The 23,354-nt window shown below is 37.1% G+C and overlaps 1 non-coding gene across 1 annotated transcript; it reads left to right on the top strand.

The window, feature by feature from the left end:
• The first annotated feature begins 6,096 nt into the window (after positions 1 to 6,096).
• On the top strand, positions 6,097 to 6,203 carry LOC133766095 (U6 spliceosomal RNA). The gene has a single exon (XR_009866652.1). It is a non-coding gene; the product is annotated as a U6 spliceosomal RNA (small nuclear RNA).
• Positions 6,204 to 23,354: the final 17,151 nt, after the last annotated feature.

Raw genomic sequence — 23,354 nt, 5'->3', positions numbered from 1 at the left:
AGTACTACTCAGCTGTAAAAAAATGAAATCCTTTCTTTTGCAACATATTCTGTTCTACTACTCAGTTCTCTAGTCCTGGCAATGAATGTTTACATGCTCACCCCAAAATATGATATTTCCAAATTGTTTTATTTCTGCATTGATCTATGACATCAGTTCCCCCTTATGGGAGAAACTGGGGAGAAGACCTATGTCCGACTTATCACCCTCTCTTCCCCATAATATATCCATAATATATCAAATCCTTGTACCCTGGAATGGTGTCTGTGCCCCAAGCTGGGAAATAAGACTTATACTACTCCAAATTCATTAATAAGACAAAGTTACTTTAAATTGGATCTTACAGACTTACAACAGGTTTGTGGAACACATACCAACTTGTCTGAGTCCAATAACAGAATGAGCCCAAATGCAATAAGCTACATGAATAGATTTGTTACTTATAGACAAGCAGTAAAGAACAACAGAAACCTGGAATATTGGCAACCATGTGTGAACCCCATTAGCACCATAGCTGTGAGGCCCTGAAAGAGAATACATCCTAGTTTAAAAACTTTAGAGGAAGCTGAGGGTCAACATTGTGGGATAGCGAGTAAAGTTGCTACTGTAAATGCCGGTATCTAATATGGATGTTGGTTCAAGTACTTCACTTCCCATCCATTCCTTCCTAATGACCTGGGACTGGGAAAAGCAGCAGAAGATGGCTCAAGTGCTTAGGCCCCTAACATATGCATGGTAGATCAGGATGAGGCTCCTGGCTCTTGGTTACAATCTGACCCAACCCTGGCCATGGCAGCCAACTGGGGAGTGAAACAGTGAATTAAAGACCTTTCTCCATCTTTCCCTCTCTCTCACTGTAACACACTGAAATAAATAAATAAGTAAATATTTTAAGAAATGAGCAACATGAACCACAGAACTAAAACTTCAAAGGATATCCTGCTTCTATAAGAGAGAGCACCAAGGTCCAAAATATTTCCAATAGGTTTTTCATATCACAAGATAATGCACTCCCAGCACGTTCAACAGTTAATTGTTAAGAGCCTCAGACCAGAAAGAAGAAATAGCTTGAACTGCCCAAGGCCTCACAGAGAACAGTTCCACACTGGCCTACATGTCTAGATAGGGATTCCAATATAGTTTAATTCCCATCAAATATCCATCAAGTATCCATAACTGGGATAAGATATAGTAAGATACATAATAGTAAAATATCATAGATCTTTTTTTTTTTTTGACAGGCAGAGTTAGACAATGAGAGAGAGACAGAGAGAAAGGCCTTCCTTCCATTGGGTCACCCCCCAAATGGCCACTAAGGCCAGTGCTCTATGCTGATCTGAAGCCAGGAGCCAGGCATTTCCTCCTCGTCTCCCATGTGGGTGCAGGGCCCAAGCACTTGGGCCACCCTCCACTGCCTTCCTGGGCCATAGCAGAGAGCTGGCCTGGAAGAGGAGCAACTGGGAAAGAACCAGCACCCCAACTGGGACTAAACCTGGAGTGCCAGCGCCACAGGCGAGGATTAGCCTAGTGAGCTGCAGCACCAGCCAGTCGTAGATCTTTTTAATAATGGTGATATACATTGTACTTAATCAAATTTATTGAGGTATAATGACCAATACAAAATTTACTAATTTTGAGGCAGATATTTTGCATAGTAGTTAGATGCTGGTTAAGACACTTGCATCTCATATCAGAATATTAGGTTCAATATCCAGCCCTCTGCCTTTTGACTTTAGCTTCTTGCTAAGCACACACTGGGAGGCAGTAGTGAAGGCTCAAGTAATTGTATTTTTGCTACCTACATTGGAAGTGACCTGTAATGAATTCCTAGATCCCAGCTTCAGTCCAGCCATGTCTAAATCCTGGCTGTTGTACATATTTGGAGACTGAAAAAGCAGAGCTCTATGTCTCTGTTTCTGTCTGTTTGTCTCTGTCTCTGTCTCTGCCTCTCAAACACATAAAGAAATACTTTTTTAAGATTTGCTTATTTTACTTGAAAAAGTGAAATAGAGAAAGGAGAGGTAGAGAGAGAGATCTTCCATCAGATGGTTCACTTCCAAATTGGCCTCAACGGCCAGAGCTTTGTCGATCCGAAGCCAGGAGCCAGGAGCTTCCTCCAGGTCTCCCATGCAGGATCAGGGTCCCAAGGACTTGGGTCATCTTCTACTGCTTTCCCAGGCCACAGCAGAGAGAGAGCTGGACAGGAAGTGGAGCTGTGGGGTCTTGAACCGGCGCCGATGTGGGATGCCAGCACTTCAGGCCAGGGTGTTAACCAGCTGCGCCACAGTGCCGGTCCCAATAAATTATTTAAAATTATTAATTTCCAAGATAAATTAGTGAGTCTGGAAAATGTGTAGCTTTATATTTAATTTTTTTATTTATTTATTTTTGACAGGCAGAGTGGACAGTGAGAGAGAGAGACAGAGAAAAAGGTCTTCCTTTGCCATTGGTTCACCCTTCAATGGCTGCCGCGGCTGGCCTGCTGCGGCCTGCGCACTGCGCTGATCTGAAGGCAGGAGCCAGGTGCTTCTCCTGGTTTCCCATGGGATGCAGGGCCCAAGCACTTGGACCATCTTCCACTGTACTCCCGGGCCACAGCAGAGAGCTGGCCTGGAAGGGGGGCAACTGGGACAGAATCCGGCGCCCCGACCAGGACTAGACCCCGGTGTGCTGGCGCCACTAGGCAGAGGATTAGCCTAGTGAGCCACGGCGCCAGCCAACCTTATATTGATTGACAAAAGCCATGCTATAGAACACTACCATTATTACAAAATTTCAGACATGTCTTATTTTAAATTAATTCCCAAGAAGATATTCACTATATTTACCTAGTTAATGAGATTATAAAATTCAATTATCCTTCAGTATGCTCAAAATTGGGTTTTTAACATAATAATTCTTCAGTTATGCATTATAAATACTTGTGTGTTAATAAATTAAATTTCATATATGCTTTCACTCTGTAAAATTGGAATGCATACAGAATTATTTGTATTTCTCAATTATGTTAAATTTTTACCTTTCTCATTTGTGCCTAAATAAATGCACTTCAGGAATTCAGATGTTGGAATTTGTTTGTGGTATAGTGGTTCTGGCATTGCATATTACTGGGTGGTTGGAGTCGTGGCTAATCCACTTGCGGTCCAGGTTCAGTTAATACTCCCAGAAAGACAGCAAAGGATGATCCCCATATTTGGACTCCTGCCATCCACATAAGACACAAAGAATGAGTTCCTGACTTTTGGTTTCAGCATGATCCATCCTTGGTTGTTGTGGCCATTTAGGTAGTGAACCTGTGGATGGTAAATATCTGTGTGTCTCTCAATCTCTCTCTCTATTTCTCTTCCTCTCTCTGTGTCATTCAGCCTTTCTAATAAGTCAAATTATGAAGAAAAATATTTTGAGAGTGAGCTTACATTTAAGTCAAACTTTTCCATCAACTTAATTTATCAAGTTTAAATCTGTAGCTGATGATAACAAATCATCAGATAATACAAGCAAACAAGAATTTCACATGTAGAATTTTGTTCTCTCTGTTTATTGGGAGAGGTGTTGTGTCCGGTTCTGGGTTGAGCTACTAAATAAGTCCTGACACCCAATACAAAATTTAAACAGATCACAGGTGTCTCCTTTAGTCATGACTGAAATTTTGGAGAATCCAGATACTGTGGGCACAAATGCTGGCTCTCCAACTATGTTCACTATACTACTTACTTTCCTCAGTTTCAAATTTATCTCATTAACTTTAAACAAAATTGATATTTGAAAATTATTAAACTGATTTATGTGAAACACATATTTATATAGAAAATAAGAAAATAATTTTGGAACACTCTCCATTTAAAAAATGTACTTCCAGAAAAACACCATTGAAAGGCAATATATATTTTTGTTTGTATGTCATAAAAGAGAGATACAAATTTCTAATAAAGAGTTTTCTTCTTTCTTCCCTTACTTTAATGTTAAAGCTTGGAAGTTCAAATATTCACATATCAATTTAATGATCCAAAGAATAATTTCTTCTGTTTCTCTGCCAGGTGGCATGTCGGCTCAATCTGGAAGCCTCCATTCTTGTTTCCCACAGGAAAACCACATATTCACTTCTCACAAATGGTCACTTCTTTTTCTCAATTCTCTTCCCAGTACTTGCTGAAGGCTCTGCTCAGCACACTCTATTTTGTGGGTATTTCATTTCAATTTATGTATCATTCCTCTTCCATACATCATTGTTTTTTTTATATGACAGAAATGAGAAGAGACGGTATGACATCTTGATTGATCTAGATCCCAAGTGTGCACTGTATCATGAGTCACAGTTCCATTTTCTAAAGTGCGTGTTAAGTACCACTACCAAACATGCATCTGGGATCATTTTAGCTGTAGAATTTTCAAGGTTTAAGTTCTATTTACAGAATTCATCTCCATCTTCTGCAGTCTATTATTTAAACAGGGAGGGTAAATACAGATGAATTTGCTCCAGTCATCTATGGATTACATGGCTATCTGGGTCAACTCCATCCAGTCATCCACAGACTCCTCTCAAATTTAACACTGAGTCAACACCTTGGTTTTGTTGTTGTTCTTAGTTTCTTTTAAGCTCTCGGATGCTCTATTACAATTGCTGGCCCTAGGATCATAAAAACTCAGCCATGATCCACGTTTGATGAACACAGAATGTCATTAGTCACAGAGCTAGGAATTAGAAACTTGTTATTCAGTTACTGTTGCTGTAGGAAGGTAACAGGTCCTGTTACTTTGCTTGACAAGAAAGCAAAGAAGTTGTAAAGTAAAATTGTAAAGTTGTAAAGTAAATTGGGAATAGTTTTTAGCTTTTCCCAACAGAGCAGGTACTTGGTGAAGCTGCCAGAGGATTGGAATGCACCTGAGTAAAGTCACTGAAGTCCACTCATGAGACGATTCAGTACCCATGAACTTGCCTTTTCTAAATTTTAGACTTCAAAAGAAAATCATTAACAAGAATGCTATGCTGCCTAACATAATTTGAATATATATTATAAAAATTCGAATGTACCTCTCCAAAATAGGTATCCATGAGGTTTAATCCTTTCTTTAAGATTTATTTATTTGAAAGCCAGAGTTACAGAGAGGCAGAGAGAGAGAGAGAGAGAGAGAGAGAGAGAGAGAGAGAGAGAGATGTCCCATCTGCTGGTTCTCTCCCCAAATGGCCACAACAGCCAGAGCTAGGAGCCAAAGCTAGGAGCCAGGAGCCAGGAGCCTCCTCTGGGTCTCCCACACGGGTGCAGAGGCCCAAGCATTTGGGCCATCTTCTACTGCTTTCCCAGGCCACAGCAGAGAGCTTTATAGGAAGTGGAGCAACTGGGTCTCGAAATGGCACCCATATGGGGTGCTGGTACTGCAGAGGGCAGTTTTACGCGCTATGCGCCGGCCCCTACTCCTCGTTTATTTGATCTTAACATTGTCTTAACATCTGAAATTCGGTAATAATTCTAAAATTATCCAAATCAACTTATACTAAAAACCTTGGAGGAAAATTAGGGGAAAGACAAGGCAAATAATTTAATATGTGACATCACAGGAGAGAAATAACGCAAGGATATAGTATATATTTGATTTTATAACAGGTCATGGAGTTGTGGAGAGTGTTTATAACATTTTCTCTACTTATCCCTTATTTCTCTGTCCTATCCTGTTATCTGAGTTTCCAGAATAAGATTTCACTTATGAACTGAACCCTTAGCTGTCTTGTCAAAATATATAATTATATAATCCTTCATCAATCTTTACTATTTGCCAGAAAATCCAGGAGGCAAGTGAGGGGTATAGGTCCAGGTCAAAATCATCTCCAAGATTATGCAACCATAGCCATAGGCATTTCCAAAGGTTTTAGGTGACAGCCTCACAGACTTGCAAAACAGTGCACCTTGGTCTGTGGAAGGAACCACAGTCAAGGACTCATGTGTCCTGAGTGGCCATCTTCCAATACATCTGCATACTGGCTTAGGTCTCTCCATGGAGCCCCATCACTGAGGACCTTGGACTGAGGACATTTCAAACTACTTCTGATTATACCTCTTGCAGTGGCTATGGGTGGTAAGGAGAAAGAAAGACATAAAAGTGCTCACTTCAGGAGCACTTATACTAAAATTGGAAAGATATGGAGAAGATTAGCATAGCCCCTGTGCAAGGATGACATACAAAATTGTGAAGCATTCCGTATTTGTTTTCCTTTTCTCTTCTTCATACTGTATGTTGAAGTCTTTACTTAACAGAGTTAATCATAGAGATATAGACATAGATATAGATATAGATATAGATATAGATATAGATATAAAGTCGATTGAAAATAGATCTCAGTAAAAAAATAAGAGGAGGGATAAGAGAGAAGGAAGTTTGCAATTGTAAAGCTGTAAAATGCAATCTTAATTGTCAAAATGATTATATTAAGTGTTAAAGTTAACATATAGATAGGATAAGAGTTAAAGAGACCCTATATATAGTATCAAGTGCCTGCTAATAATAATAGAATTAAAAAGGAGGGAATGTCCAACATGGGAAGCAGTCCATACAGCAGAATCATAGAATGACAATCACTTTAAGTAAAACACTGACCTCAGCCCTTAAGGTATTTGGATGTGTCTGTAAAGCCCCTGAGAGCAATTGAGACATGGAAAGCCAGGACACTGTGGGGAAAAAAAAAAGAAAAGAAAAGAAAAGAAAAAATCCTACATAAAGGATCTCTGTGTGAGAGACCTCAGTGGAAAGAAGTGACCATCAAAGAAGGATGTACTTTTCTCTGAAGGGAGGAGAGAACTTTTACTTTGCTTATGGCCTTGTCTAAATATGATTAGAGTGTGAGTTTAAAAGGCTTCTATAGCATTGGTAGCTCATGTCAAGAGTTTGGGTAATCATTGATGTTATACATGAGTGTTAATTGTTAAATTAACAACAGAAGTCACTATGCACTTACTCCTCAAGTAGGACCTCTATCCTTAATGAGTTGTACTATAAGAATTAACTGCAAAATTTGTTTTCAAATAGTACTTTTTATATTGTGTGTATTTGTGTGTGTGCATGCAAACTGTTGAAAACTTTACTTAGTATAGATTTGGTCTTCATTATATAAAATTAATTAAAAATGAATCTTATTGAAAAATGGGATGGAAGAGGAAATAGGTGGTAGGATGGGAGTGAGGGTGGAAGGGTGGTAATGGGGGAGAAAAAACCCACTATTTTCCTAGAGATTTACCTATGAAAATTGTATTCATTCAATAAAAACTTTAAAATAAAAAGAAAGACATGACATTTTCCCCCTTTCAATATTCAACACTTCCTCACTTCTAGTCCTTCTTCCTTTATCTTTCCCAAGCCCTGGGGTCCACGGCACTTCTGTGCTCAGCTCCTTGGTAGTGTGAAGATTCCCACACCTGCCTTTGAGCTGTTCCACTGACTTCTGTCTGCTGTGATTCCAAGGGGGATATGGAACCTGGAGAGACAACCTTCCTATTGAACCTCCTGCTTTTCCTATCTTGGTGGCAACTGCTGCTTTTGTTTCACTTGTTCTTTTAAGTGTCTACCTCGACGCCTGGCAGTGAACTCTCTTCACATCAGTACTTGACAATATTCAAAAAGTATTTTCAGTCCCAGAAACTCTTCCTGCTTTTGCTATATAGGTTATACTTTTTGATTAAAAAGGATTCAATTTTCAACCCATGATGGTAACATATTTCATCGTTTGATTAGCTGGCATGTGTAAATAATCCTTATAAGGGGCTCTGTTATCATAACTGCAGGTAAGATCACCTTAAATTTCGTTTTATGGGTTTGATTATTTGGCCAGTTTATGAGATTTCTGACCACAGTTTTGTTCCTCCATGATATGTCCTACAGAGTTGAGCCTTACGGGGGTGGCCCCAACACATGTGCAATTTTTCTCAAACTCATCTCCATGTGTTATCACTTGGCATCTACCTCTTCTACTCACAGTATGTTTTGAAGCTTAGGTAATTACTTTAAATTCCTCAAAATCTGTACCCTTTCTCACCAGAGTGTCTTGCAAATATGCTCCTTCTAAATAGAAATACTTTTCATTTAACTCCCTGGTCATAATTGATACTTTTATTTCAAGTTTTGTCTCCTATGTGAGAAAGTTCATTATTCCACAAGTATTAGTATTGTGTCCCACAGTTTTGATGCAGGCTGCAAAGTTATAATGGTATTTATATTGATAAATGTTTGATTTTTAAAATAATATTTATTTAGGATATTTATTTATTTATTTGAAATTCAGGGTTACAGAATGAGAGGGAGAGACACAGAGAGAGATGGTACGTCAGCTAGTTCACTCCCTAGATGGCTACAGTGGCTGGGGCTGGGCCAGTCCAAAAACAGGAGCCATGAGCTGCTTCCAGGTCTCCCTTGTGGGTGGCAGTGTCCTAAGCACTTGTACCATCTTCAGCTGCTTTCCCATGTGGGCTAGGAAGGGGCTAGACTGGAAGAGGAGCTGTTGGGACTCAAACTAGTTCCCATATGGGATTCCCAAGTTGTGGCTAGTAAAGCCGCTGCCACAATGCCGCATCCTAAATGTTTGCATTTTCAAAAATATTTTGTGACTAAAAGTAAAAATAAATAAAATACAAATTTTGATGCATCTATAAATATATTGGGGATCCAGCTATGATACTTCACTTATGTATTGTTTATATATGCTTTCATGCCACAACTAGAGTAGCTGCAGTCATGCAACTATCAAAACAAAAGCTTTATTAACTGTCTGACAATTTACACAGAAAGTTTACTGACTAAACTGCTCCATAATTTTATATTTATTTAAATATATTGCATTTTATTATAATTTTATTTATCTGTCTCTCTGTTGTAGGACTTTCTTATGGCTCAGTGTTAAGCCTTGCTGTGCAATAGGCAAAAATATGAAATATGTGATCTCAATTTTTTATAAGTATGGAAGAATGATTAATTATACCAAATCTTTTTACTTCCAATTCATGAAGTGATTGTCTTTCATTTTTATCTTATTGCCTCTTTAATACTAACTTTATAAATATAATTATCAAATTTTATAGTAGAGTGATGTTAAAAATTTGAGCTTTTTCCTGGACCTTTTAAAAAACAGGAAATGTTCTCAGCATTATAATGACTTTTCTAATTAATGAATTATCAAGTAAGTGGATTATTTGGCTTAATTAAATATCTTCATTAATTTTTGTTGCTTTTAAAAATAACATTTACACATTCATGCAAATAGGTTCATCTTTTTTAATCAGGTGCAGAGTTAATAATTCGATTAGTTTAGGAGCAGAGTTAGTAATTCCAATAGCTGTTCAAACTGGAGTAAATCAAGATTCAGAGGGGCCAGCACTGTGGTATAGTGGGTAAATCCACCACCTGCAGTGCCGATATCCCATATGGGCACCAGTTCAAGTCCAGCTTTCTGCTATGGACTGGGAAAGCAGTGGAAGATGGCCCAAGTCCTTGGGCCCCTGCACCCATGTGAGAGACCTAAAAGATGCTCCTGGCTCCTGGCTTCAGATTTGCCCAGCTCCAGCCATTGTGACCATTTTGTGAGTGAGCCAGAGGATGGAAGACCTCTCTCTCTATCTCTCTACCTCTGCTTCTCTAACTCTTTCTTTCAAATAAATAAATATTTTTTTTAAAAAGACTCAGAGAAAGAATATTTCAAACTTTTCAGCAGATAATCTGTAAAATATTTGCTTAATTTGTAAATAATTTATATACATTGCAATATTCAGAATTTTGACAAAAGAGAGTCATATCAATGCATAATAAATTTGATTTTAATACTAATACATATTTATTAATGTATGTTACTTTTAAATTTTATATTTATTTATATAATTATAAAGATAGGCACAATTAGTATATTTTTAAAACTAGATAAGCTTGCTTTTTGTCACTTAATTATATAAACATTTATGTTTCATAATCCTTCATAAAGTTGTAGTGGCTTACTATGTTATTTATAATACATGGTATGTTCCACTAATCAAATTTTCTAAAACTATTTTTGTTGATACAAGCACTTGTAACTCTCAGCCAAAGAGGACAGATTTAGAAACTATATTAACCTCATACTTGTTCCAGAAGACCAGAAATGCCATCTATAAATTTCTTTTTTTTTTAATTAAACTTTTATTTAATGAATATAAATTTCCAAAGTATAGCTTATGGGTTACAATGGCTTCCCCCCTCCCATAACTTCCCTCCCGCCCGCAACCCTCCCCTTTCCCGCTCCCTTTCCCCTTCCATTCATGTAAAGATTCATTTTCAATTCTCTTTGTATACAGAAGATCAGTTTAGTATATATTAGGTAAAGATTTCAACATTTTGCCCATATAGCAACTTCAAGTGAAAAAACTACCATTGGATTACTAATTATAGCATTAAATAGCAATGTACAGCACATTAAAGACAGAGATCCTACATAATTTTTTTTCAAATTAATTAATTTTCTATGCCATTTCCATTTTAACACCAGGTTGTTTTTTTTTTTTTTCATTTCCAATTCTCTTTATATACAGAAGATCACTTCAGTATATAATTAGCAAAGACCTCATCAGTCTGCGCCCACACAGAAACGCAAGGTATAAAAATACTGTTTCAGTACCAGTCATAGTATCACTTGGCTTTAGACGACACATTAGGGACAGATCCCACATGGGGTGTAAGTACACAGTGACTCCTGTTGCTGACTTAACAATTTGACACTCCTGTTCATGGCGTCAGTAATCTCCCTAGGCTCTAGTCATGAGTTGCCAGGGCTATGGAAGCCTTTAGAGTTCGCTGACTTTAATCTTATTCCGATAGGGTCATAGTCAAAGTGGAGGTTCTCTCCTCCCTTCGGAGAAGGGTACCTCCTTCTTTGATGGCCCCGTTCTTTCCACTGGGATCTCACTCACAGAGATCATTCATTTAGGTCTTTTTTTTTTTTTTTCCATGATATCTTGGCTTTCCATGCCTGCTATACTCTCATGGGCTCTTCAGCCAGATCTGAATGCCTTGAGGGCTGATTCTGAGGCCAGAGTGTTGTTTAGGACATCTGTCATTCTATGAGTCTGCTGTGTATCCCACTTCCCATGTTGGATCTTTCTCTCCCTTTTTGATTCTATCAGTTAGTATTAGCAGATACTTGTCTTGTTTGTGTGATCTCTTTGACTCTTAGACCTATCAGAGCTATCAATTGTGAGCTGAAATTGATCACTTGGACTAGTGCGATGGCATTGGTACATGCCATCTTGATGGAATTGTGTTGGAATCCCCTGGCACATTTCTAACTCCACCCTTTGCGGCCAGTCCGATTGAGCATGTTCCAAATTGTTCATCTCCTCCTTCTCTTTTTCCACTCTTAGATTTAACAGGGATCACTTTTCAGTTAAAATTTAAACACCTAAGAATAATTGTGTGTTAATTACTGAGTTCAACCAATAGTACTAGAACAACAACAATAGCAACAAATACTAAAAAGGATAAAGTATTACATTGTACATCTAATGTCAGGACAGGAGCTGATCAGTTCATTGTTGCTTATAGTGTCCATTTCACTTAACAGGTTTCCCCTTTGGCGCTCAGTTGTCACCGATCAGGGAAAACAAATGATATTTTTCTCTTTGGGACTGGCTTAATTCACTCAGCATGATGTTTTCCAGATTGCTCCATCTTGTTGCAAATGACTGGGTTTCGTTGTTTCTTACTGCTGTATAGTATTCTATGGAGTACATGTCCCATAATTTCTTTATCCAGTCTACTGTTGATGGGCATTTGGGTTGGTTCCAGGTCTTAGCTATTGTGAATTGAGCTGCAATAAACATTAATGTGCAGATGGCTTTTTTATTTGCCAAATTAATTTCCTTTGGGTAAATTCCAAGGAGTGGGATGGCTGGGTTGTATGGTAGGGTTATGTTCAGGTTTCTGAGGAATCTCCAGACAGACTTCCATAGTGGCTTAACCAGTTTGCATTCCCACCAACAGTGGGTTAGTGTCCCTTTTTCCCCACATCCTCTCCAGCATCTGTTGTTGGTAGATTTCTGAATGTGAGCCATTCTCACCGGGGTGAGATGGAACCTCATTGTGGTTTTGATTTGCATTTCTCTAATTGCTAGTGATGTTGAACATTTTTTCATGTGTCTGTTGGCCATTTGGATTTCCTCTTTTGAAAAATGTCTATTGAGGTCCTTGGCCCATCTCTTAAGTGGGTTGTTTGTTTTGTTGTTGTGGATTTTCTTGATTTCTTTGTAGATTCTGGTTATCAATCCTTTGTCTGTAGTATAGTTTGCGAATATTTTTTCCCATTCTGTTGGTTGCCTCTTCACTTTCCTGACTGTTTCTTTTGAAGTACAGAAACTTCTCAATTTGATGCGATCCCAAATGTTAATTTTGGTTTTGACTGCCTGTGCTGTTGGAGTATTTTCCAGGAAGTCTTTGCCTGTGCCTATATCTTGCAGGATTTCTCCAATGCTCTCTAATAATTTGATGGTTTCAGGTCGTAGATTTAAGTCTTTAATCCATGTTGAGTGAATTTTTGTGTAAGGTGATAGGTATGGGTCTTGCTTCAAGCTTCTGCATGTGGAAATCCAATTTTCCCAGCACCATTTATTGAATAGATTGTCCTCATTCCAGGGATTAGATTTGGATCTTTGGTCAAATATAAGTTGGCTGTAGATGTTTGGATTGATTTCTGGTGTTTCTATTCTGTTCCATTGGTCTATCCATCTGTTTCTGTACCAGTACCATGCTGTTTTGATAACAACTGCCCTGTAGTATGTCCTAAAATCAGGTATTGTGATGCCTCCGGCTTTGTTTTTGTTGTACAGGATTGCTTTGGCTATTCGAGGTCTTCTGTGTCTCCATATGAATTTCAGCATCATTTTTTCCAGATCTGAGAAGAAGGTCTTCGGGATCTTGATGGGTATTGCATTGAATGTATAAATTGCTTTTGGGAGAATAGACATTTAATGATATTGATTCTTCCGATCCATGAGCATGGAAGATTTCTCCATTTTTTGGTATCCTCTTCTATTTCTTTCTGTAAGGTTTTGTAGTTTTCATCGTAGAGATCTTTAACGTCTTTGGTTAAGTTTATTCCAAGGTATTTGATTGTTTTTGTAATTCAAGAGCACAATGAGGTTTTACCTCACTCCAGTTTGGGTGGCTCTCAAACAGAAATCAAAAAAAAAAAAATGCAGGTGAGAATTTAGGAGGAAGGGTACCCTAATCCACTGTTGGTAGAAATGCAAACTAGTACAACTGTGGTGAAAGACAGTACAGAGATTGCTCAGAAAGCTGAAAATAGATCTACCATAGGCCCAGCCAACCCCTTCCTGGGAATTTACCCAAACAAAATGAAATGAGCATATGAAAGAGTTATCTGTACCCCAAGTTCATTGCAGCTAACTTCATAATAGCTAAGATATGGAATCAACTCAGATGTCCATCAACTGATGACTGGATAAAGAAATTATGGCATATATATATACCATGGAATATTAATCAGAGTTTTTTTTTTTTAAAGAAATCCCATCTTGAAACAAAATGGATGCAACTGGAAACCATTATACTTAGTGAAATAAGCCAGTCCCCAAAACACAGATAATATATGTTTCCCCTGATCTGTGGTAATTATTAGAGTATCTAAACTGTAATGTACTGGAATGAAATTGTCATTTTGATATTCAATGATTGTTTACAGCCCTTGTCTTGCTATTGGGGAACATTGTTTTTTTCTTCATATTACTTGAATTCTTTTTTAGTGTAGGGTTAATCTCCTGAGTTTAAAGTAAACTGGAAATAGATTATTGTAAAAATTAAGAGTGGGAACAAGAGAATGGAGGAAGAAAGGTGGAAGCATGGGCATAAGAAGGGTAGGGTAGAAGTATCACTCTAAATCTGTATATATGAAATACATGAAAATTGTACAACTTAAATAAAATTTAAAAAATAAAAAGGCAGTACTATTATATTATATTTGTTTTATTATAGGAATGTTTGGGAATAACAATTAAAAACTAAGCAAACGATTACCCATTAGAAATCAAATAATAAAACAAAAACTAAAGAAAGCATTATGAAAGAAAAGACACCCTGGCTTTCTTCTAATTTCTCAACTTTGAGTGAAGACTAAATCTTGAGTTTTAACGTATGGAACTTAATACATCTGCAAGTGAAATATGTAGAAAGTACTGTAAACATCATGCTTAGAAATATGAGAGTAAATTCCAAAAATAAAAATTTAAATTAACTGAAAAAATTACTGTCTGTAGGGAGCAGAACTGGTGGGAAACAGAGCAAAGGACTTCTTTTTTCTACCTTAATCCGTGTAAAATTTGATTTTTTGGATTGTGTGAATGCACATACAAAAGCAACATTAATTAAATGAGTTTCATATTTTTAAAAGTTTTTGGATGATCAAAACATCTTTGCTTCCCTTTTGAAATGTTTTTAGCAAGTATTTCATATTTTAAGCTAATCATTAAATATATGCTTGTTTACAGACAACTAAGAATACTAAAATTCTGATTTTTAGCACTCAATTTGATTTGACAATGTCCTGTTGAGGTACTACTCACATTTCCTTACTGTAATTTTAATTCATATGAAAATTAACCATTCCTGTTCTTTACTCTCAGATCCTCTATCTTCTCACCATATGTATTGTCCAGTATGTCTCAATCAAGCAATATCTGCAGGAAATACTGGGTCCTAGTGCCATAGTTTTTTTTCATACATTTCCTTTAGATTTTTGACCCTATAATTCCTTGCACACAGTCAATATTTTTATAAAAAGACTTTTTAAATGTTTATGTATTTACCACTATTATTTGCTTTTTCCTTACAAGTAGACATGACTCATCCTTAGATAGTAACAGAAAGATAATAATGGAGGAAATAATATAATCTATAAGACAATAAACATTACATGATATGACAAGAGATCCATAACCTCAGGAGATAAAGAAAAAAGTTCACCTACTGTGTACAAACTATGTTGATATTTTAATGGGCTACAGTGTCAGAGTATGTTTGAACTAAAAGTTCAGTGGTCATTTGCTCTCCACTTCCAGATTAATTCTGGAGGGTTACTGTGAAAATGCATAAAGCAAATCTGAAAACAGAAAGAAACAAATGCCGAGATTTTGAGAAGAAAACCTTAAACTGTCTTATCCCAGTAGGAAGTTAGTCATTTAATTTAGATTGTCTAGTTGATGATGTCCAGAGAGGCTGAGAAGGAAGTGATTAAACAATTCTTTGTGAGAGGTTCTCCTTCCAGGACTTGTGGCATTTCCCCCAAATTTCTGTCAGAGAAGATGTGCATGATACTTACAAAGCACAAAGTGTAAAAATACTCTTTCAGTACTAGTTATAGCATCACTGCACTTTAGACAACACATTAAGGACAGATCCCACATGAGAAGTAACTACACAGTGACTCCTGTTGTTGACTAAACAATTTGACACTCTTGTTTATGGCGTCAGTAATCTCCCTAGGCTCTAGTCATGAGTTGCCAGGGCTATGGAAGCCTTTAGGGTTCGCCAACTTTGATCTTATTCCGGTAGGGTCATAGACAAAGTGGAAGTTCTCTCCTCCCTTCAGAGAAAGATACCGACTTCTTTGATGGCCTCATTCTTTCCACTGGGATCTCACTCGCAGAGATCTTTCAGTTAGGGTTTGTTTGTTTGTTTTTGTTTTTTTTTGTTTTTTGTTTTTTTTTTCCAGAGTGTCTTGGCTTTCCATGCCTACAATACTCTCATGGGCTCTTCAGCCAGAGTGTTGTTTAGGACATCTGCCATTCCATGAGTCTGCTATGTACCCCGCTTCCCATGTTGGATCATTCTATCCCTTTTTGATTCTATCAGTTAGTATTAGCAGACACTAGTCTTTTTTGTGTGATCCCTTTGACTCTTAGACCTATCAGTGTGATAAATTGTGAACTGAATTTGATCACTTGGACTAGTGAGATGGCATTGGTACACGCCACCTTGATGGGATTGTATTGGAATCCCTGGCACGTTTCTAACTCCACCATTTGGGGCAAGTCTGATTGAGCATGTCCCAAATTGTACATCTCCTCCCTCTCTTTTTCCCACTCTTATATTTAACAGGGATCACTTTTCAGTTAAAATTTAAACACCTAAGAATAATTGTGGGTTAATTACAGAGTTCAAACAATACTACTAGAACAACAACAAAAAAATACTATAATGGATAAAGTATTACATTGTACATCAACAGTTGGGACAAGAGCTGATCAAGTATTTTAACACTTTGTGTTTCTGCGTGGGTGCAACTGATGAAATCTTTACTTAGTATATACTGAATCTATCTTCTGTATATAAAGATAATTGAAAATGAAAAGAAAAACTTGGTTTTAAATTGCAAACTGTAAAGAAAATTAATCATTTAAAAAAATATCATAGAGGGAGGAGATGTATAATAGGGGACATGCTCAATTGGATTTTCCCCAAATGATGGAGTTAGAAAAGTGCCAGGGGATTCCAATACAATCCCATCAAGGTGGCATGTACCAATGCCATCTCACCAGCCCAGGTGATCAATTTCAGCTCACAACTGATCACACTGATAGGTCTAAGAGTCAAAGGGATCACACAAGCAAGATTAATGTCTGCTAATACTAACTGATTAAAAAAAAAAAAAAAGGGAGAGAAGGATCCAACATGGGAAGGGGGAGACACAGCAGACTCATAGAATGACAGATGTCCTAAATATCACTCTGGCCTCAGAATCAGCCCTTAAGGCAATTGGATATGGCTGAAGAACCTATGAGAGTATTTTAGGCATGGAAAGCCAAGACACGCTGGGGAAAAAAAATATGCAGAAGAAGAAGAAGACCTAAATGAAGGATCTCAGCGAGTGTGATCCCAGTGGAAAGAACGGGGCCATCAAAGTAGGAGGTGCCTTTCTCTGAAGGGAGGAGAGAACTTCCACTTTGACTATGGCCTTGTCGGAATGGGATCGAAGACAAGGAACCCTAAAGGCTTCCATAGCTTCGGGAACTCATGGCTAGAGCCTAGGGAGATTACTGACGCCATAAACAAGAGTGTTTTTTTTTTTTAAATTGGAAATTACATAGAAAAATAATCAATCTTTTTTTTAAAAAAAATTATTTTGCAGAATCTCGGTCATTAATTTGATGTACACTGTTATTTAATGCTATAACTAGTACTCCAACAGTATTTTTTTCACTTTGCATTGCTATGGGAGAGCAAACTGTTGAAATCTATATATATATATACTAAACTGATTTTCTATATATAAAAAAAATATCATGTAGGATCTCTGTCCTTAATGTGCTGTATACTGTTACTTAATGCTATAACTAGTACTCCAACAGTATTTTTTCACTTTGTGTTGCTATGTGGGTGCAAACTGTTGAAATCTTTACTTAATATATACTAAACTGATCTTGTGTATATAAAGAGAATTGAAAATGAAAAAAAAATACTTACAAAGCAAATAATGAGGAAACAAGTGCAATGAACCATCAGTAACAGGAAAAATGGCAAAAACTACAAAAGCTGAAAATCTAGCATTATTACAGACAGACTGAAAAGCAAGTGTTTGTGTTATGCTTTAAGGATTTTTTAAAGACTAGAAATATTTTCTACATAACAAAAACAATGCAATGTGATTCACTAGTTCTAACAAGAAATAAATTACATATTATAAACAATAATACTATTATTAAATACAACAAATCATTAGGAGCGTGCATTTAGGACAAAAAAATAGATGTTGAGCCAGACTTAATCACAGAATTGAGGTCAGTGAAAGTAAACATGATCAGTCCTTAAAAGAGCAAAGGAAAGGCTTTTCCAAATGTGGAGACATTACCTTAAAAGCAACATGGAAACTGGAAAATAAAATGTTATAATCTGTCAGTTGATAATTTGTATTTGTAAGTTTACAATTTAATTCCTATTGCCACTCTGAAGATATCATTTATATGTTCTTTTTTTAAGGTTTATTTTTTATTGATTTGAGAAGTGGAGTTATAGGGAGAGAGGGAGAGACAGAAAGAAAGATACTCCATCTGCTATTCTACTCCCCTAGTGGCCCCAATGACCAGAACTGGGCTGGTCCCAAGCAGGAGCCAGGAGCCTCTTCTGGGTCTCCCATATGGCCACAGGGGACACCCTTCAATGCTTTTCCAAGCCATAGTAGGGAGCTTGATCAGAAGAGGAGCATCAGGGTCCCGAACTGGTGTCCACCTGGGATGACAGCCCTTTGTGCTGTGGCTTTACCTGCTTTGCCACAGTGCCAGCCTCATTTTTTTTTTTTTATTGGACAGAATTAGCGAGAGAGAGAGAGAGAGAGAGAGAAAGGTCTTCCTTCTGTTGGTTCACCCCCTAAATGGCAGCCACGGCCGGCGTGCTGCACCAATCCAAAGCCAGGAGACAGGTGCTTCCTCCTGGTTTCCCATGCAGGTACAAGGCCCAAGCACTTGGGCCATCCTCCACTGCCTTCCCAGGCCACAGCAGAGAGCTGGACTGGAAGAGGAGCAACCGGGACAGAACCGGCGCCCCAACCAGGACTAGAACTGGGGTGGGGGGTGAGGCTGGCACCACAGGTGGAGGATTAGCCTAGTGAGCTGCGGCACCGGCCAATGACAGCCTCATTTATATATTCTTATATATTCACTTTAATGCTTCTAACACCTTTCACCATTATTTTAACTTGGACCTGCCTGCTCAGTATTAGAAATTGGAACTGGTATTGGGAGAACAACCTATTTACCGATAGCTAGAAATACAGCAAAATGACCATGCATTTCATCTATGTTAGGAATTTTTAATTTTGTTAGGACAGTGATTAACATAAAACTAACATCCATTACTCAGTATCAGATAGCTCTATTCGATCAGTGCTAATCTCATATTTTTATTCGTTTTTCCCCTAGTATCACTAGTCAACATTCCTATATTCTTAAGACAAATGCTGTATATAAGAAAATGCATGATAATATTTATATGATATCTTCAATGTGATGAAATGAAGCAAATATTAATGCTGACTTATAAATTCAACATCTATAACATGAACTTATGAACAACTGACACTCACCAATGAAAACCCTAAAGGATAAATTTATATATGTGTATATATATTGGGAGAGAAAAAAACTAATATGTAATAATTCTAACAAGAAGAAGAGATTTCTGAACAAGGAAAATATTATCTTGATTTTAAAACATAATAATTTCTAATAAAACAAGTAAAATATGACAATAATAAAATTGAAGTGTAAGTAAATAGATTGACATCTTAAGCCATTTCCATATCTAGAAAAATAAGAGTCTAAATGTGATTAATTCATTATGCATGTTAATACAATAATTTGTGAACATTAGGAGAAATCAAAATAGAGATAATTAAATAGCATGATACAAATTAGAACAAAGAGCAGACTTTATTTTTTGTTGCAGTTAGAAGTTCATTTATTGAAATGTATAGAAAAACAAACTAAAACAAAAATGTTTTCTTTCAGATAAATCTGTATGCTGTAAAGTTCAGTTGTTGCTTGATCATTTTTGCTGCTGCTTCCCCTTCTTCCTCCTTTTCCTCCTTCTCCTCCTCCTTTTCTTCTTTTTCTTCTTCCTCCTCCTCCTTCTCCTTTCTCCGTATCTTTCTTTCTCCTCCTCTTGCTCCTCCTTCTTTATCTAAAACCCTTTTACTTAAGGTATACAAACTCAGGCCATTTCATAAATACAAATTTGGGAATATAATGATTCTTCCCACCCCACCCTCCTTCCCATCCACATTCCTATCATTCTTCCACCTCCCTCTCCTATTGCTATTTTTACCATTTACTAAGATCTATTTTCGATTAACTTTATATATATATATATATATATATATATAAGATTAAACCCATATTAAGTAAAATGTTTAACAAATAGTATTAAAAAAAAGCTGTAGAACAGACTTTAAAGTTAGAAGGATATCTAGCAGGTAGAAGACAAAACTTAGAAAGGAAATTTTAAATAAATAAATACTAGTAATTAAGTTTTAAATATGTTTATATATGGTCTTAAGTGTTCACATCACAGAATGACAGCAATATAAAGAATTGTCTTAGTTAATTATCTACATATAACCATTAACAATGTACATCAACTTCAAAATATCATGTTGTACATTATAATTATAAAGGATTTTATCTACCAGTTTCAAAATGAATAATAAATATCAAAGACATTTCCATACTGATACCAGCATAATTTTTGTACAAAAATTGTTATAATCCCGTAACAGTTCAAGCTATGGGGAGAAATATGAAGGCAATTTAACCTATGCTTAAATAGCACATCAAAATTCTGAATTTGAGTAATTGTTAATTATGTAAGGTCATAGATATACAAACCAACAGTAAAAGCAGGAAAAAAAAGTGAGATTTAGACAAACCAAAAGCAGGTATTTAAGAAAAATGAAAGTACCTTTGCATAAAATCATATTCTTAATTAGAGTTGTCATTGACTGATGATGAAGGCAAAAATGTTCAGTGGAAGTGAATTATACATCTTTGCTACATTCTCTGACTCAGAAGTTGTATTTTATTATTTTCCCTGCTTTGACTAAAGCTAATTTGTTTTTCATTTATATGTATTTTATAAATCTAAAAGACAAAGGAAACTTGCACAAGTATCATGATTCCCCAAATGGAATAAACAATTGTGTAAGTTGAAGTTATAAATATTTTAGACACTCAGAACTTCACTGAGATATTTACATGAAGTTAGTCATGTACCTTCATCATTAAATGAATTGTCTGAGAAATATATGTTTGGATTTACTTAATTTTCAACAGTTCCATAATATTAAATTTTTCTTTATTTCAATGTTTCTGGGTAGAAGAATGACAATAAATTAATTTTTAAGATGTCTCTGAAGTCTTTCTAGCTGTTTCCAAGAATCTTCAGTATGTTTTTTAAAAATTAATTCCAAAAAGTTGTGCAATGAAGAACTAAGTTCCTTCAAAATTTCGAGTTGAAAGTATTATAATTTTTTTTAGACTTCAAACCTTCCATTGAGTGATGTTAATCTGACAAATGCTGCAAAAGGTACAAAACTCCTCTGTGAAGTTTAATTTTAGTTTGCATAACTGAAAGACCCAATTACTGCTTTATCTCACACAATACTTATAGATTTTGTGTAGGCAAGTCTGTTTGTTAAACTAAATTCCTCTTTTTTTTTTTTTTTTATTTGACAGACAGAACTATAGACAGTGAGAGAGAAAGAGAGACAAAGGTCTTCCTTTAGTTGTTTCACCCCCCCAAATGGCCGCCACAGCCAGTGTTGCGCCTATCCGAAGGCAGGAGCCAGGTGCTTCTTCCTGGTCTCCCATGCGGGTGCAGGGGCCCAAGCACTTGGGCCATCCTCCACTACCTTCCCGGGCCACAACAGAGAGCTGGACTGGAAGAGGAGCAACCAGGACTAGAACCCGGTGCCCATATGGGATGCCTGCACAGCAGGTCAAACTAACTTCCTCTTGAGAAGCACATTATTACATACATGTCAGTGAATAGATATAAATCAGCCAGCCACTTCTATAAGAAATCACTAAATTGACCCAAACTGTGGAATATCCCAAAGGAATTAATTCTTCCTCTTTCTTTTTTAAAAATTTTAATTAGCTTTTAACTGATTCAATGTGTTTTGCAGATACAATTCTAAGAAAATAAATTTAAATAAATGTTGTAGTAAAAAAAACCTTAACACTTCATCAAAAAAAAATTTTTTTTTTTTTACAGGCAGAGTTAGACAGAGAGAGAGACAGACAGACAGAAAGGTCTTCCTTCCTTTGGTTCACCCCTCAAATGGCTGCTACAGCCAGCGTGGCTGCACTGATCCGAAGCCAGGAGCCAGGTGCTTCTTCCTGGTCCCCCATGTGTGTGCAGGGCCCAAGCACCTGGGCCATCCTCCACTGCACTCCTGGGCCACAGCAGAGAGCTGGGCTGGAAGAGGAGCAACCAGGACAGAATCTGGCACCCCAACTGGGATTAGAACCTGGGGTGCCGGAGCCACAGGCGGAGTATTAGCCTATTTAGCCGCGGCGCCAGCCACCATGTTTTCTTTACACATTCATTTGATAAGGACATCTTAGTTTTTTTCAAATGTTGTCTATCATGAACCATGCTGCTATAAAGATGGTGGTGCAGCTATCTCTTTGATATATTGTCTTCCAATCTTTCCAGTATATAGGCAGTAGTGGGATTTCTGTATCTTATGGCAAGTCTAGTTCTAGCTTTTCAAAGAAATTTCCACTTTATTTTAAAAAAGTGGCTGCACTAACTTACATTTCCACCAATAGTATATATGTGTTTCCCTTTGTTCACATCATTGCTAATATTTGTTACATTTTGTTTTGTATTTTAGCTGAAATAAGAGAATTTCAAAATAGTGGAGTAGGGAACAGCATAGTGTGCTAGGCTAGGGATAAGTAGTTAAATAACAACAAAAAAAGTATAGGAAGTACATTCTCAGAGAAGAGTTAGAGAGAAAACTGCAGTAGAAATTCTATGCATGTTCTGACAGGGGTGAGGTTAGATCTCATTTAATTTTTAATATTTTTTTATTTATTAGACATAGTTATAGACAATGTGAGAGAGAGACAGAGAGAAAGGTCTTCCTTCCATTGGTTCACTCCCCAAATGGCCGCCATGGCCGGCACTCTGCCAATCCGAAGCCAGGAGCCAGGGGCTTCTTCCTGGTCTCCCATGCGGGTGCAGGGCCCAAGCTCTTGGGCCATCCTCCACTGCACTCCCGGGCCACAGCAGAGAGCTGGACTGGAAGAGGAGCAACCAGGACTAGAACCCAGTGCCCATATGGGATGCCAGCGCTGCACTGGCCATGTGAGCCATGGCCATGTGAGCCATGGCGCTGTGCCCTCATTGTGGTTTTGATTTGCCATTTCCCTGATGGATAGTACTGCTGAATTTTTATTTTCATATATTTATTGACCCTTTGTATTTCCTCTCTTGAGAACTATTTATTGAAGCCCTTTGCCTCTTTCTCAGCTAGACTGGTTGAATTTTGGTGTTGAGTTTTTTTTAAGTTGCTAAATATTCAGATATATTAATACTTTGTCAAATAGGTGGCTGCCAAATGTTTTTCCCATTCTGTTGGATATCTCTTCACTCCATTGATCATTTTCTCTGCTGTGCAAAAGCTTCTGAGCTTGATATATTTCCATTTGTTTAGCTTTGCTTTTGTTGTCTGTGCTTTGCCGGTCTTGTCCAAGATGTCATCCTCTACCTCAATGTCTTAGAATGTGTCCCTTGTTTTTCTCCAGCAGATTCATCATCTCAAGTCTTAAATGTAGGTC

Source organism: Lepus europaeus, chromosome 8 (genome assembly GCF_033115175.1).
Source record: "Lepus europaeus isolate LE1 chromosome 8, mLepTim1.pri, whole genome shotgun sequence".
NCBI classification, from domain to species: domain Eukaryota; kingdom Metazoa; phylum Chordata; class Mammalia; order Lagomorpha; family Leporidae; genus Lepus; species Lepus europaeus.
Note: the sequence above shows the minus strand (reverse complement) of the source record. Positions and strands in the feature narration are given on the sequence as shown.